At 46.2% G+C, this 15,219-nt stretch overlaps 1 protein-coding gene across 11 annotated transcripts in view; it reads left to right on the plus strand.

The window, feature by feature from the left end:
- LOC126923180 (transcription factor 12) overlaps window positions 1-15,219 on the plus strand; it is a 110,744-nt gene that overhangs the window by 22,606 nt on the left and 72,919 nt on the right. The window lies entirely within an intron of this gene.

Genomic DNA, 15,219 nt, shown 5'->3' on the forward strand with positions numbered 1-15,219 from the left:
AGGAGGGCGTTAAATATTTGTCGTCCGAGTTCGTGACTCTCCTTTCGAGTGCGAAGAGAAAGAGGCTAAAACAAATTGCTTCTCGATGATCAAATACACCGTCGCGTCTCTTTAAATCCTTCTTCTTCTGCATCCTTTTATATGATTTATCGCGAGATAAATCTGAGATAAATATTCGAGGTTTATAATTTCTCTTATCTGTAGGTTTTCTCTTTCACGACTCGTGTCGAACAATCGTTCGGAGTCTATTCGATTCCAGGCACATCGTAGCCGCGTCAATAAACTACCACTTCCGTGATTACCCGGCAAACAGGGGTAAATATATCGACGGGGGGTTGGAAAAGGGTCGTGGATGGTGTTTTCTCACTCTCCCTCGACGTCGATTACTTTCAATCGCCAAAAGATCGACTTTCAGTCATGTGCTAAAAAATTTGTATCGGGAATGACACGTTTGGTTCGATCGCAACTCGATAAAAATCGTTTCTTTTCTCTTTTTACGTAATGAATCCTCTTGGTAATAGCGTTTCGATCGATAATTTATCGAACAGGCTGGATATCTGAAGTTTCTTGAAGGTTCGTGGAGGCTCAGGGTTGCCGGGAATTAAAAATATCTGCTCACGCGATTCTACGTTTTCCTGGAAATTAGCGCGATAACGCGCCCGTTTCGGCGGCGATCAATAAGATCAATCATTACGATTCCGATCATCGTTCCGATCGATCGCGAGTTGTCGTTAGCATCGAGGCTAAAAAATGTACGGAATTTTTAATTAAGCCGCGTGGAAGGGTCTGCGAACGATTTCACGTGTCCGTGATCTTTAGCGGACAATGGCAAATGAAAAAAGCGAATATACGATCGTTGATACGGTGATTATCTAATGGGAAACGAGGTATCGACTCGCGAACCAATGCTTGGCGAAAAATCGCGAAACGATAATGGATAATGGGGTCAAAATAATAATAAATAAGCGTGGAGAGTCACGAGCGAATAAATCCTCGACTGTCCCACGGTGCAGATCGTCGTTAATCCAGGCGATATGGTGTGTTACGCGAACCCTCGACCGTAGCGTAAGCCTGCTAATAATTTATTCAGCGTGCAGGACTACGCGATTACGTTTCTATTAGGATATGAGCGTTCTAGTGTCCTCGAGGGTGCCGTAACCCGTGTTCCCGCTGGCTCCACTGGGAGTTTCACTTATCGTCCAGTTTTACCGCCGTCTCTCCGCAACACCATGACCCCTCTTTTTTCTTTCGAGGTTTCCGTACCATCTTGTATCGTGGCGCAGTGTCTCGAAAGAAAACAGTGCAAACCCGAATACGTACCATCCTAGAAGCTGAAATGGAGCAATTACGTTTAGCTTGAAGACGACGAGATCGAATCGAGTGAAACGTAAAAGAGGAAATCATTTCGTCGAACGAAACCACGATTCTGCTCATCTGCTCTTCACGACGATTGACCTATCGTAAACGGAGCAGTCGGAGGAAAGCAGAACAGAGTGTGACCACGTCGTTCCACGTTTCTCGACACGCTCGTAAAAAAGTATTTCTCGGTTCGTTATCTGGTCGGGTTTTCGTTGGAAGTTCAGCGTGGTTGCATCGTTCCGTCGTTCATTTCGGTTAAGATCTTTCGGGTCGTATCTTTCCGAGCGACTGAGGAAGGCGTGTTTGTGCATAGGGGGGTCATGGGTATCGGGGAGACCATATGGTGTCGCGTGCTACGGTCGCCAGACCGTGGAGCCCTTCCAGTTCGTCTCCATGACTCGCGCTATGGCTGCCTGAATGGCTTCTCGCTAATTCCTGGCCTCGAGGAATTTCGTGACCGCATCGAGGAACCAAAGATCCAAGCTCCCGTGTAAGTGGCACGTACTCGCGCGAACCATCGCTCGCATGGACCACCTTAAACTTTCCATGGATCGTGCTTCGATCCGATCTTGCTGTCCGCTTGCTGTCCGGCTTATATTCGCCTTCCAAACATCGTTTCTTGGCTTCTGTCTTTCCTTGCGGCAACAGTCGCTCTCTTGCTCGTGGCATCCGCGATTTGTCGCGTTCTTCAGCTTGGTTTATCAAACACCGTAGGAAGACGAAGAAGACGTAGAATCGATCTTGCGATATTAACACATTCGGCGATTAACACTCCTGGATAATAAACAGTGTTCGTCGCGAATAGTCGTAATTATCTAACGACAAGTATACGATCTTTTCTTCGTGGATAGCGACAGCGGATAGTTAAGGAAATTGGTTCTCTGCGGAAATCTTAATCGTACAATTCGATAGTTGCTCGGGCCCGGTGGACTTTGATTGACGGATAAATTGGTAACGCAGTCGAGGCGAGTTTGCGATGTCAGCAACGCAGGTGTTTTCTCCAAGAAATTAAACTGCAGCCACTTTTTAGGCCTCGCTTTTAATTGCGCTGTAATATCTTCTGAGCCGCGGAAGGTTTATAGCAGCGACCATTAAGGCAGCTATTTTTGTATCGCGAGCGTTTCGTAAGATCGAAAACTCCAATTCGTAACGGACACGTCTTTTCGAAGAATCGAGTGACTTCTACCTACGCGTGCTGTATTTTCTTAGTTCTTCAGTTTCTACAGGTAACTATACTCTGCCACTTTTCGTTTACTTTACGATACATTATTCTACATTCTAATATAACAGTTAGTTGTAGTTGATAAATTTAAACGCAATAGCTTCTTATTAATTTTAATACGTCGAATCTAGTTAACGCGATAAACGACCGATAAATGTAAGTATCGCATTTTGCAAAGTTAGTCGGATTTTGTCGCGTTGCGTCTTGCATAAAGATCGAAGGTTTTAGGGCAGTTTCGCAGTTACGAAACGCAGTTATACCTAAGTCTATACGTGAAACATAGTTGTCTAAGCGTCCAAACACGATAATTGCGAACGCGGTGGTATATAAAATATTATTCCAAGTTTGCAGAACCGTCTATAAGTTTGTTCACTGGCGAGTACTCGCTTCTATTGTAGATAACTCAGTTACATTATTAGATACTTGTTCCATGACGTGGTCAATCGCGCGTATAGGATAAATGAACCGGCGTGCGATTTTTCCCGGGCCTCGTCAAACAAAGTAACAGCTTTACGAGCAATTTTCGATATTCATTTGTCTCCCCCGGACGTTTATCGGTCGCATATCTCGAGAGTCAGCCGAGTGTTGCGCCGCGAATGCAAACGAGAAATACTCGATCTTTCCCGTTTGTCTCCGCCTGTCTCCACTAGAAAGAGAATTTGTGCATTTGCTAGCAATCCTCCGAGCTACGAAAACGAGTTCCTCCCGAAATGGGAACGACACACGGTTTCTCTGGATTCCGATAACGGCCGTTGACCAGTTCGCAGAAAGAATGCCGTATCATTTATTTAATCGTGCGGCTCATACTCGCTAATGATCGGTTTGCTACTGCAAACGGACTGTTTCGGTAACCAGAGAATGGATTCGCAGGCGCCCACGTAGTCCCACGTTAGCCACGTTTCTCGCCCTTTGTCATATCCCGACGGAACTCATTAACGACACAACCATCGTCAAACCCTTCTTCAGGATTCCAAATTACAGCTGGCATTTTCGAGGGTCGTCGAATCGTTATGAAATGGTCGCGATTCGTTTCGGATTGGTCTCTGTCACGTTCATTCCGCCGGTTTTTCGTATTTCCTTCTCGTAGAGTTGAAAATATACGATATTTTTCATTCACCCCTTATTATATCAAAGACTAACGGAGTAATTATTCTCGCAACGGGTTTGACGAACAACTTTAGGATAGGGTATTTTAACTGAGCGGTATGTATCGTGTTCGATAAGGCGGCTTAATGGGAACGCGAGGAACACGAGAATCGTCAAACACGCGAGTAGACGCGGACACGTTTCAACCGTTAGTGGAATCTGACTGTGGAGATCGGTCGTTGAACGATTCGCCAGTTGGACAGGGAGCACGGGGCTGTCTCGTCAACGAATCAATTACGAGGAATCGCGTGCGAGGCAAGGGAAGAATGGGAGAGAAAGGGAAAGAGAAAGAAAGGAAAAAGGGAGGAAGGTCAGCGCGAGAGGGAGAAAGAGACGGTTTGCTAGAGACGTTGAACGTTGTTTGACGGGCACCTGTTGCTGGTAGCACACGAGCCAATGCCTCTTTGGCTTGCACTCTCCTTCTCTTCCTCGTTCCCTTGCCTCCCCTTTGTGCTACTTTGGTCTCTTCCTTGGTTGGTTGCCGCATGCTATTTTACCTTTTGTTCGAACGCGTTTCGTTTGCTTTCCACCGTTTCGCGATTCTAGTCGCGGCTGTCGATCCACGAGAAGCTATTTCGTTTCATGCCTGAAAATTATTTTAATCCAGTTTCATCGTAATACGATCTAATAACGAAGCAACAATGAAAAATCGTTATCTACCGATACGCATATCGCTTCGTAACGCCGAATTTCCTACTAAGTTTAATGCGAATCAGCTGAAATCGCGAATCACCGTTGCTTTTTAAAACGATAGAATCGTCGTTCTGTAAGAAATCTGCAGGCATTGGAAGAAGGTGTCTCGATCGTTTCGTGTCAGCGATGAATCTCGCGAAAGCAACCAAATTGGAATAGGAATTACGCTTACCACTCGCGGCTAATCTCTCGAGACCAGTTCTATTTAGACACGATCGTGGTAGTCGTCGCACGACGGAAATATGTTGGGAATTTTCTATAATTTACGAGCGCTGCCTTCTCGAACACGCTATTATTGGACACGCACCGAATGACGCAACGACATTCGCGCCACTTCGAGAAATCCGGGATTTTTGCGGGTACACGAAACTCGTAAACCGAGATGTCGAACTTACTACGATTACGCTCGCAAATGCACTACTCGTTCTCGCGTCTTATCTCGCTCGCAAAGTGCTACCCTATGGAGGAACCGCGACGCATTTCACTCTTTCCACGCCCTTTTAGCCCCCATTGTGTCCGGCTTCCATTTTCGTGCTTTACTAACCCAGACGAGCAGTAAATCCACGTATCTAGCTAAAAGTTTTCGTTTCTTTCGCCTTCTTGCGCTCTTGTCTACAAATTGGACTGGTTCTCGGTTTTTTGAACCGACGCGTTCTTACGCGAACTACAGCGGCGCTGCGATTTATGGCCATTATATCCTCGGATAGAGAATCGAGCGTGGCTATTTATCCGAAGAGATGTATTTCTAGAAATTATGTAACGCGATGAATATTTTATTAGCCAAGATACGAATACGTTTATCACGATACTATGACACGATGTACGTTTCGTTTAAAAAGTTGAAACGTACCGAACAAAGATGAAAGAACGTTCTTCCGAAGAAAGACGAACAGGAACAAGGGTGATTTTCATAACGAGTCCTTCAATCGGCAAAGAATATAGCGACCGGATAGAGGAAAGACAAACGGGAGAGGCAGGGTTGAATCTGTTCGGCGAAGAGACAGGAGCAAGCGTGGAATTATCGTGCGGCTCTTATCGTATTTATCCCCCTTCCTTTTCTTCACCTTCCTCGTCGATCTTTTTACCTTTTGCTCGTCTCCTTTCGATTCTCCTCTCTCTCTCTCCCCGTCTCTCTCTCTCTCTCTCTCTCTCTCTCTCTCTCTCTCTCTCTCTCTCACTTTCTCTTCCCCTCCTTCCGTTTCGGTTGGCGTGCAAACTCGCCGCAGTGTACAGAGTACACAGTACCGCGCAGCACGGGTTTATGGAGTGAGTTGTCGACTTACAACGGGTAAACCACCCGTCGCCGACGAGGGGAACGGGACGATGAAGCGGTCGTGTTGGCGGGTGGTGGGCTGAGACGCGGAGAGGGGTTGTATCGGCGTGGATAAAGCGAGGAAAGAGGAGAGATATGATCTATACACATATTTTCTGGCTTCGAACGATACGGGAACCGCACCGCGTACGCACGCTCCACCATTGTTCGACCCGCCACTCGAATTTGTTACATCGAACGTCGTTAAGCCGCGTAATTGAAACGGAGAATGATTTTTAGTCGAGCCTGCGCCGTCATTGTCGTCGCGAAATCACCGAACCGACTAGCCTCGCTGCCCTTTCGGTTAATCCCTTTAAGAAGCGGAGGAATTTTCTACTCGCAGGATCGCGTCATTTATCCTTACGATTTCTCTCCCTTTCGTAATTTCGTTACACGATTCCATATTGGTTTACCGCGTGTCGATCTTTACAACGCTATCGATACTCGCGGTATGAGATCGTAGATAGGGAATTTTTTTGGACCAAGTTAATTTCAATAGGAAACGAGGTTTTGTCACGGCGAGTCAGATTAACGAACGATGCGCAGTCGGCTGAGTATGGAAGACACGGAACATATACGTATATCTGGCGGGCGATCGGCCGAAAATGCACGCGTGAGCGATAGTTTACGGTCATTGTGGGATTATCGCGATAAATTATTGGGTGTATCGCAACTGCGCCTATCGGTATGTCGATAGTATTAATTGGGTCGTCGAGATTATTACCGGGAATGTATCAATAATAATTACCAGTGTACCAGAACGGCCGGGGGATTTTCGTCGAAATTGTAAACCCAAAACTTTAGCTTGTTTTCGGTTCGATTGTATTTTAACCAATTGGGGATGGCGATTCGACGTACGCTCGAGGAACGATGAAACAATACGCTCGTTTATCGGTTATTTCGTCAGGTGTGCTCACGTCGACTCTTCTTTCTAACTTTTCGAATGTTTACCTCTCGATCTTGCCCTCGTTTTCAGCAGGTAAAAGGGAATAACGTTGTAAGATGTTTGACATAAAATCGGATAATGTCGAATTTAAGGTCAGATAATTGTAATTGCGACGAAAATGACCGAAAGAACACGTAGCATGGTCATGTCGATCCGAACAAAAGAAAGACGCTGTAATTACACGGACGAGATAACGCTGCGTGTCCCTCGAAGGGTTGAAAACTGGCCCATACGGTGGGTCGAATGGCCCATGGATGGTTGAATCTTCCATAGCGTGCGCAGGATATTTAACGATCCGTTTCTCTGTCTCACCGCCGACGAACGAGATTAATCTATTACCTTCGACGGGCACGAAATTTCGAGTGGCGAGCTGTCTGTTCATCCCCTGGTCAGGGTCACGTGGCTTGCTGGGGGTTTTTCTACTCGAGTGGTGCTTCACGTGCCAACCTAACCCCGCGATAGTTTTCATGGGGGATTAACGACCACGGTGAGAACTGCGCGCCAATTAACATATCAATCGCGCGATAAATGGATTTATTTTGCTTGCTCCTAGGACCGCGTACCAGACTCGGATACAATGATTCTTCTGCTTTCGATTTAGGTTTCTGCCTAGGTACCAGCTTTTCAGCACTTCCGCTCGAAATTTTACGCTAAAATAAACAGCATGTGTGCCGCGAGTGGCTGCACTCGCCGGTTTTGTTGCATAGCCGATTGCGTAAGGCAATGGGGCTCCATCGCGATCCTTTCCCTTCGTAATCGAGCTGATCCAGAGGGTGGTTCACTCCTAAATTTTTCCGTGTTTCAACACGTGAAACGTGAAACGATTTGGACGGTCTCCTTACGAAGTGTAGGCCTGTTTCGTCTTTGATGTTATCTAATCTCACGACGGTGCATGCGATAATTTCCAAGTCGTAACATGTTTGTTTAAAAATTGTTAACGGAAAAGAGTTAACTCGTCATGCGGTAATTACTTAGGAAGGTAACGCGTTCTAGATTTCAATGATTTTATCTCTCTTCTCTATACGTATTATCGGCGAACGATCTTAATTTTCGAGATATTCGCCAAAAGTTGTCGATAGGTACGACCAAAGATAAGAATTAGCTTTGGGTTAGATGTTGCTTTGTCCGGTCGCCATATTCACCGTAATACACCGTAGTATCTGGAAAACTAAAAGAGTTTAAAAACTTTTACGACGTTTTACAAATCATCGAAACGAAGAACGCGGCGACTTTCTAAATAGTCATCATCGAGTTAACTTAACCGAGAGACATATAGAGTTCATAGACCGTAACAGGATTAAAAATATAGTTAAAACGCCTTAAAGGACGAATCAGGTTATCTGGTTTCTACGAAAGACGTTCGTTACGACAGGCGAATGAAAGATTTGCGATACACGCTTTCGTCGAACAAACAGTATCCGGTGAGAATACTCTTCAGGTGTTTTGGAAATTGTGCCAGATTCTGGTAGACCCGGGGTCCTATCCCCGGTCGCTGTATGTATCTATAATTCCTTGAAATTACATGTGTACATACGGTCGCGTGTGTGTGTTTGTTCTACGTAAGCGGCAGTGTTTGCACAATGCGTACAACCCAGCAGAGGGTGCGGGATGATACGAGCTAAATCGAGCACCACCCGAGTGTGCTTCATTTGTGGCCTACCGGCCTGTGAAATTCGGGGGTGCTTCTTTACTGTACACCCCCTCCCCTGCAGCCGCGTCACCGTTTACCCCTCGGCTCACGATGATTTGTCGACTACCGGGGTTATAACGTCGGTGAAAAGTTTTCTAGATGTTGGTAATGCAACTGATACAGCGAGATTCTAAATTCAAGCGCCGATAGCAGTGGTAGCCGATTAATCGGTGGACGTCCAAGGCTGCAGATATTTGACGCGTTTCTTAACGTTTCAAGTTGTATTTGCGCGTTATTATTCTGTGAAATTATAAGAAGAATCTTATTTTTCGTCTCGATCTGGCACAATCAGCAATATACATTAGAATTCCATCTTCGAGGCGGGACGAGGTGTGTTTATTCGGATCGCTGTTGTTTCACGAGTTTGAAATAAGCGATACAGCAAGGATCGACTATACTACGTTCTGTCGTATCGGATCTGAAAGAAATTAGGATCGAAATTAATTCGTACTGCGGATAGAGGAGCAATAGCGAGCGGAAGCACGTTTCGTTGGATTCATTCGATGGAAACACCGTTGCTCGCAGCAGCGTCGTTAAATTAATTCCCCGAGCATTTCTTTACAGGCTTCTGAAAATGGTAATCGCTTTCGGACCCTATCATCTACCATTGGAAGGAGGAAGGGAATCTTTTTATTTTTATGGTTTTCGTTCATTCCCATGGATGGTTAATGCGAGCGTCGATTTATGGTAATTGCGGTCGAAACTCAGAGTTCGCTAGACTCGAAAATCGTTCTCGTTTTTTACGTCGTATTCGAGATTGACCCTCTTCGAGTCGCGTCTTGTATATTTCACGTGGGCGAGCCCGTGCGCGTCCCGCCCCCGGTATCTTTGAAAACTATCGAGCCCCGTACACCGGAGCTGATTAGAATTTTATTATCGCGAAGGAGGATAGGAAGGGAAAGAGAAGGGGGGAGGGAAAAAAAAGAGAAGAAGCAGGGAAGAGGTTTCCGAAGGGTGGCATATGGCGCGACTCTTCCAGCTTTTGAAGTTTCGGGGATGAAAGAGGCCGCCGGTTCTCGAGTTTACTTGACTCTTGTCCCGCCCTCCGAAGGATTCTCTCTTCCCCTTGCTCGTTTCTTCCTCTTCCTCTTCCTCGTCTTCCTGCGAGTCCTTACTCACGAAACGAGCTACAATCCCTCGTTCCCCCGGTTCCGAGTGGCTCGACTTGTCTTCCGAACTCTCGAAACGACTACCACCGGCGGTGGGATGGGCGGGGGAGGGGGCGAGGTTGGCCAAACATCCGCGTGAATTCTACAGTTAGCCTAACTCGCCGCGAAAAGACCCCTGGACACTCTTGAAAAGTTTCACGGAGAACCTTTTGCTAGCTGTCGCGATGATAATTTGCCCGAACGGAAACTTGCTTTCGAACTTTGCGAAATTTCACCTCGTTTCTTCCGATCCGCCAGGGATTGAACGCCCGATACATTATGGCGTTCTTTTACATTTTGCCTGTCTTACGTTTCCAAGATTCTCTCGTGTTTTCCATCTTCCCTTAGGGGAAACTCGAGCGACCATTTCGCGAAGCGGTTCCCTCCGGTAGAACTAATAGAAATTTTGGCTCGACGTATTCGGATAATGTACCCTAAGTACAGCCATATAAGATAACAGTAAGTGGGGTGAACTAGGATGGATAACGCCATCCTTGCTCCACACAGCTCAGTCACCTACAGGGTTCGCGTGTATCCAACTTTCCTGGTAATTTATTACGATCGACCTACGTTCCCCGTACGACCTTGCGTATCCTCGTTTCTTCTCTCCACATTGAACGCTCTTTCCTTCTCTCTCTCTCTCTCTCTCTCTCTCTCTCTCTCTCTCTCTCTCTCTGCAGCTCTATTCGATATTTTCCTGCCGATGGTCGGTTCGCAGTTTCGTTCAACATTCACGATTTTATATATTCCCACTTTTTTCTTTTACCGGATCAACGTCGAGATAATTCGGATACATGGACGTAACTCTGTCTCTTAATACCATGAGAATTGATTTCTCGAGTTGAATTTAATCCTTTCGGATAAACGACGGTCGAGTCGGCGTTGATCCGCGTTATTTCGTGCGCGTCCAAGTTTAGCCCGCGATCGAGCTCTCGACACCGCTGACGAAGGAAAATCGGGTAGACCGATCAATTTCGGGGAACAATATTTTGCAGTAGTTTGATATTTCTCATGAGTATCGACTATAGTTTGGGACGTACACTATAGCCAGGATGGGTAGGTAGACTAAGCGGCGGAGGTTGGTACTAAATCTCACCCTAAAGCATCCCTACCGAGCCACCCCTAACTACGCTACTAGTGCTCCTGCCACCCCTCGTTCAGTGTCTCGCATTGGCGTAGCTTTCGTCGCAAGGAACGAACCCAGCTATTTCACCATCGGTTGTCCGTCTATGACGTTCAGCGCGTTCGCTTTTCAACATTTCGGTACTTTTGTTTCGCACGAAACTTTCACCCTAGTTGCGTTCGTACGTTTCAATTTCATATCGAATATTAATCAAACGCACTCGGAGGATCGTCAAGGGGACGTTTAGCGTATCAATTCGGTACGAAAGGACGGAAGAACGTGGCGAAAAGTTAATCGAGCAGAGAGCGTGAATTTTTTTCCGATGAAAATTCTCCGTGAAGCGGAACGATCGATAAGACGAGCCGCGGTAGCCTCGCATCGCTCGCGGGAGCCGTGTGCCGCGTAAAGAGAATTAAAAGAAAATAGAATGGCGCGTAGTGAGCAAACGAGAGAGAGAGAGAGAGAGAGAGAGAGAGAGAGGGAGAGAGAGAGAGAGAGACACGTCCCTCTCGATATGGTCGTTGGCTTTCGTTTCCTTTTTAGGACACCGGGCTTCATCCACCTATAAGCGTACATATTCCTCGTATGTTATGCGTTTCTCTCTGTTGCGGTTGCGGCGCAAACCAGCAGATCTAGGGATCGACGTGGTTGGATACGTCGTGCGCTGCCTCGCGATCGAGATTCGTTAGGTCGATCTATATTTGGACGAATCGATCGGGCGGAGGGGAAAATACACCGCTAGAACAACCTCGATTAAGGCTAATCGGGATTAATCTCGCGGATCTCACAATGAGAGACCTCCTGTTCTTCTGCGTCTTCGCCTGGCCATTCCGCCGAGAGCGAGCAAATTAAAAAGAATTAATTAGAGAGATTAGATATAGAGTCTCGCTAACGACGAGTCAGCCTCGCAGCAAGTCACGCAGTGATTCTTTTCGCAGTCGCGTGTGTTCCATTCCGATGCATAAATCTATCGAAAATTGACCATTCGTTAGTGGCTTAATTAACCGAGTAAACAACGGTGGAACGCGGAACGTGCGCGTAATCGAGATTTATTTCCTCATTCAGAGCACCTTTTAACGTAGCCATCTCCCACTCCGATCCATCGCCAATTGTTCCTCCGTATCATCCCTACTTCTTCTCTAGAGAGATTCGACCTCTCCTCACCCATGTACGAATATTCGATTGCCTACAAAAGAAAGAAGAAGAAGAAAGAAAAAAGAACAAAAAAAAAGAAAAGGAAAAGAAGAAGAAGAAAAGACCACGTTACGTAATACGAAGGTCTTAAAATTTCGTTTGCGATCCAACGTGATGAGTCGTATTTCCATCTTTCCAGAGGTAGAATCGATTCGATAATTTTCCCAATAGAATCGATGGAGGAGCGACGTCCAGAATACACAAAGCCAATACTCGGCTACAACCTCCGTGAGTCGCAAGAAAGGTCAGATTAAGCCCTTTTCCTTCCTACGCTGTCGAGCAATTCCGTTTTCCATTGAGCTTACGCCAGTGGCGTCGCCCCCAACCCGTCTCTATATACCCCGTCGCCCTGCAGTTAATGTGTTCCAGGGTGGAACCCAGCCCCCCTTGGCTCCCCTCCTCCCAGACCGCCCCCAATTTCAGCCCTCTTTCCACATCTACCCTTACCGTTTCCCTCTCTCCAACCTCCGAAACCCACCCAACTCAGGATCTCGGGTTTGCCTCAACGAGAGAATATTTCTCTTTCTCGCTCGCGTCCTCTCTCTCTCTCTCTCGACCCCTTTCCACGCTTGGCATCTTTCTCTCCTTTCGTTTCTACGCTCGTATTCCGGCCGTTCTCCCTCTTTGTCTTTTACTCGTTCGCCTTCCTCTTCTCTGTACGTTCTCTCTTTGTTTTAGAAATTAGAAGCGGATTACCGAATCCCCTTTTCAGCTGCGCTGTTATTAACTATTACCTTTTAGCCATTCACCCTCGCGCACACCGAACGAGTTGTACCGGGAAATTAAATCACTTTTATGGAACTTTGTATTCGCGACGATTCTTTCTCCCCGCGATATAACGGGCTAAATTTTCGGGGGCATAGGTGCGCGTTCTCCCTCGAATAAACGACGTATGTTTCAGCTGTTACCGTTCCAGATTTTACAGTCCTGTCGTTTTTTGCCATTTTTCCTCCTCTACGTAATCACATGGTTTCGTTATTTCCATCTAGCTTCATTTTTACAGTACTATCCTTTCATCGGTTCGTCAATCGTTCGTTCGTTTGTTCGTTCGTTCGTTGGCAGTCGCGATTTCGGACAATTTTCGCGTTATCTAAGGATCGACCTTAATTAGATGAGCGAGAGTCCGGGAGGCTCGTTGCGAGACGCTCGGAATGGCACAAAGTACGGAGTTCCGTCTACTCGCCGGAGAGGCTTTTTGTCGGATCCTCGTGAACACGCTCGACAAGGAGCATCAGCCGACAACGACCGCGGTCTTATGATTTTTTTTCCTGCCTCTGAACGGGGGACCATGCGACGACGAAGGAGAAGAGGCGTCCGGGTCGACGACTCTCCACCTCTCTTTCTCGTCTCTGTCTTCTTCCTCTTGTCGTATTCCCCGTCGTTTCTTCCTCCTTGTACTTGGATGTCTTCACACATCGGCCGAGGCGCGGAGAGCCGCCGATGATCGCGAGGAGTTGCAGTTTACACAGTTGGCCAGGCGAGGTTACCTAATTATTTGTTGCCCGTTGCCAATGACGAAACGTTCCTTGCTGCCGTTCCAGGTTATCACCGTGTCTTTTCTTCGCCTTCTCGTTACCCTTTTTCCTCCGAAAATATAATATAGTGCTTATTTCTCACGGCTAGAACTCCAGCGTACAGCAGAGGAGAAGAAACACAAACAAGCTCGCTATCGCGTTTTCTCTGTGACGTTGCAGAGATATGCGACACCGTTACTGCGTCTACTACTATGCCTACTATCACGTAGCATTCATTTTCTTAACGAATTTCTTCATCAAAGTACGAAACTGCGTACGAATTCGCGCGGGGTTTAGTAGAATAGAGAAAAACAGTTGTTAGGTACTCCGTGCTTTTTTTCAACGTACGTATTTATATCCGCAGATTTAATTCTTAAAGCCGGCAACGTAGATCGAAATAATATTCAGCAACACACGGTATACCAGTGTGATCTCGAGGTGGGGACTAGTGGTACGACAAGTACTTTTCGAGATTTACGGCGGTCGTATTAATGCCAGCAAGTGCACCGCGGGAGTCCAGGGAATCCCTGTGGCCCTGGACCATGCAACGTAAAATTCTAACGTGCTCGGGGGACCGACAGAATTCATCCTGACTTTAGTATCTCTCTTCCAACCAACTTCACGCACCGTCTTGCTCATCGACTCGATCCACGAATCCGAATTACGCAACTACGTATACGAGCGCGCCACGTCTTCGTTACTCGTCTGTGAACTTGACGAACTTTTCGAACACGTTGTTTGAAAAACGTCCGTGAATCTGGATAGATGATATATCTTCGCGTGAGTAAAGACAAAACGAGGATGACAGGCCAAGAACATAACGAGCTATATTTTTCGCTGGAAGGGAAAACAGTAAATTTTACGGTTCAAAGATGCGTAAAAGAGAAATTCGCACGTGCGTGGACGATCCACAAACTCTTGCGTTCCACGTTTTATTCCTATTGGTGGGAAATGACGAGGCTATTGTACCCGGGACGGACACCATACGAAGCATTCCAGTTGTAAGTTGCTGGTGCTCCATTGTGCCGACAGTTTTGCTTCGTTTGGGTTTGCTTTAGTTTGGTACCTGCCGGTTCTAATGATTTTACTGCCCGTAGTTTCGAAGGTTATTTACACCTGACGACAAGCGTTTCTACGATGCATGGTCGTTCGATTTGACTTCACCGTGTCTTATCGTTCGACCTATTCTTCTACCATTTATTACGTTGTTCTTGAATCTTTACTCGAGCGTTCTCTTCATTTAAAGAAAAAAGTTATAAGGAACCTTGCGAGTGTTTTTCAGGTGATGACTTTACCTCTCGTTGTTTCCTACGACTGTGGAGAGTCGATCGATTCGATCCGAGCATTCGCTTCGAAGATCGAATCTTCGATCAAATGCCTTCAATAGAGAAGGTCTTTGCAACGATTGATGTCAATTCGTTTGGTTGTCGCTGAAACAAACTCGACGACAAATAGAATACAATGGCTCGCGAAAGTATTTGAACGTTTGTAGAAACTTTCTATACGTATGCTATACGAAATATTTTGAAATTTCATTGCCGCTGATGGTAGACTCGATTGTAATAACCAACGATATTTAACGAGATCTTTAAACGTTAATTATACGTTTCAGGCAAACCTTATTCGCGCTATACGCTGTACTAATTTTTCGCTAATCGTGTTTGTAGTAAATGTCTTTTAACGTCTTTACACGTTCTCGGATTGATCTCGAAAGGCAGTGTAATCGTGACAGTCGTGTCTCGTCACAGGGTTAACGAAATTAGGAAACGTTTTATACGACACGCATAATATCTACACGAATGTTCTCTTTGGTAAAAGTGTTCAAATTCTTTCATGGACCTTCCATGGACCGTACATTTCGTATGGACGAAT

This window comes from Bombus affinis, chromosome 13 (assembly GCF_024516045.1).
Source record: "Bombus affinis isolate iyBomAffi1 chromosome 13, iyBomAffi1.2, whole genome shotgun sequence".
Lineage (NCBI taxonomy): Eukaryota > Metazoa > Arthropoda > Insecta > Hymenoptera > Apidae > Bombus > Bombus affinis.